General features: G+C 37.4%; 1 protein-coding gene across 1 annotated transcript in view; it reads left to right on the top strand.

Moving 5' to 3' along the window:
• The first annotated feature begins 1,466 nt into the window (after positions 1-1,466).
• The window catches only part of LOC135198163 (uncharacterized), a 904,910-nt gene continuing 903,876 nt past the window's right edge, over positions 1,467-2,500 (top strand). The window contains exon 1 of the transcript XR_010310737.1: positions 1,467-2,023. The gene's annotated coding sequence lies outside the window, so the exon portion shown is untranslated. The remainder of the gene's footprint in view (positions 2,024-2,500) is intronic.

The raw sequence follows: 2,500 nt of genomic DNA, 5'->3' as shown, positions 1-2,500 counted from the left end.
GAAACTTGATGTAGGTCGTTTGAAGATTTTCCAAAGTCAAATAGAAAGTAGCCGATATACATATATATAATATATATATATATATATATTATATATATATATATATATATATATATACATTACCTTTCAGGCCAAATTTTAAGATTAAAAATTCTCTAGGTAAATTCACTCAGGAAACTAAAATTGTGGCAACCGATGTGGACAAATGTCACTCTGAGTCAATTAACGATAAAAGGTATGGAAAGAACTTGTCAAAACTGAAACGTTTGTGTAGACTCAAGTATTTCCCCCGTATTTTTTTTCCTGCAGTCATTTTTTAGACCAAAGCGTTCCCACATTTTCTTTTAAATGTATTTCCAAGGTTTTATTGTAAATTAATTGCGATAATGAAGATGTTGCCATACGAGGCAGTCGTCCCATTGCAAGGATAAAATGAATCTGAGAACTCCTTAAGGTTGGCTCGTAACATGAAAAAACCGTTGTCCCTGCATATTCGCTCCTGTTCAATCCGCTCCACGAACAGTTTCTCAGTAATGGATTTTCAGTCAGATTGAACCATGATTGTTCCTAACATACCTTGAGTATGCGCACTTGAGTTAATCGGAGCCCTCTGGTAGGAACCTCACTTATAATCACCCGTGTGACTGCCGGGTCGATTGTCGTACTGGAAACCTCAGAAGATTTTGACGTGGTGGTTTATAATAAGTTCCACTTCAAATTTTTACATTCCACATAGAGATATTGGTGGATACATCAACGGAACGAGAACCCGAAAGCGTTACGCCTATAGACGGGAGAGCGAGCAGCAATCAATTCCCTTGCCAAACCAAAGGGTAGTGTAATCAATGTCATTTTCGTCGCTTGAATTAACAACGGATTTTCGGCCGGAACAAGAGGAACCAAGTCATGTTTCCTTCAGAAGAGAATGCTCAGTGGAGTTTTGCTCCTGAAGTGAGACCAGAACATGACCTAGCAGCCTTCCTTCAGTATGCAGAACGAACAGGCGATGACTTCGTGCTTTATCCTGAAACGTTTTTGAGCAATAGGACATTTATTTATGAATAATTTGTTGTCACATTACGAGTAGGTACTATATTTCGCTCATACATTACTTTTGTGTGTGTGACACTGACACCTGTATATCTGGTAAGTGATATGGTAAATTTTGCTCTCTCTCTCTCTCTCTCTCTCTCTGTGAAGTTCTGAAAAAAATCTTCCGATATGTAAAGTATCATTGCAAATCTTGTGTGTTTACCAACTTCTCCGAGATTTTCTGTTCATTTCTCACAGGAAAACGTTCCCTGATCAGGAGGGTTGGCCAAAAGTAAAATTTTGGTGGAGAAATTTGCCAATTTTTTTCCATTTTTCTGCTTGTATTTGTCAGTTTATTAATTTAATTATGTATGTTTTGGGGGTGGCAACAATTTTTGCATAATGGATCATATTTTTAAGATGATGTTGGTACTATACAACGTTAATAATGAGGTCGATACCAAGTGAAAGTTAGATAATGATTAATTAATAATTATTAATTACTTAAACTGAAAAACGAAAACCTTATTTTGACTCATCATCCAGCAAAATTGAGACAGGTAACAGAACAGATAGCTCCCTTTTCAATGTTTCACGTGCGTTGAGGTTCCTTGATCCTCGTCATCTCGTTACTTGTCAGCCCAGTGGCCAGATACTTAACAACAACAAACGAGATACCCGGCCGCGCAAGGGAACCCGATGAGTGCAACATTGAAATTGTGACGCCTTCCAAAATTAATTTTGCTTGTGCTAGCACTGCTAGGGGGTTCGTTTAGTTCTCTTCATTAATAACTATCAAAGCCATTATAAGATTCCTTTCCATATGGGAGCCATTGCTTTTACTTTAACCACAGTGAATCCTTAATCAGAGATAGCTACTACAGAAATAGCTACTCGCCATGTAGTGTGTCTGGTTTTATGTTACTCGGTGGCCTACAGATATTCAAAAGTAATATGACTATCCATGGCTGCTGACTGTCCTATTGGTAAGGTGAGTGTTACCGGCATTAATTTGGCTGTAAAGACTATAGATTTTAACAGTAGTCTAATGCCGTTCATGCAAAAATTGAAGTAAACCCATATTTTTTTTCCTAGAGTATTTTCGTGTGTTTGTAAACGAAACATCGATTTTCTATGAAATCCATTGTATTTTTTTCAGTTTATGGGAGTACTTAAAAGTAGAGGATCTGTGAATTTGCATAGCCTAAAGTGCAATTATGAAAACAGCGAAAGAAATGTCTGAAGAAAATAGTTTCATTTGTGTGTCAGATTCTTACTTGAGCCGAGGACACCATATCTTGCTGGCCCCCTTCCCTACCATTGCACCCATAACCTGGCTAGGAGCACTGTATATCACATAGTAGAGGACATCAAGGATGGATCTTTACGTAATCAAACTTAGAAAGGTTCCAAAGAGGTCTGGTATTTTATAATTTTTCCTTTATGAATCGGAAATTCAGAGGCTTCG

This window comes from Macrobrachium nipponense, chromosome 21 (genome assembly GCF_015104395.2).
Source record: "Macrobrachium nipponense isolate FS-2020 chromosome 21, ASM1510439v2, whole genome shotgun sequence".
NCBI classification, from domain to species: Eukaryota; Metazoa; Arthropoda; class Malacostraca; order Decapoda; family Palaemonidae; genus Macrobrachium; species Macrobrachium nipponense.
The sequence above is the reverse complement of the archived record's forward strand: the minus strand, read 5'-3'. Positions and strand labels throughout refer to the sequence as shown.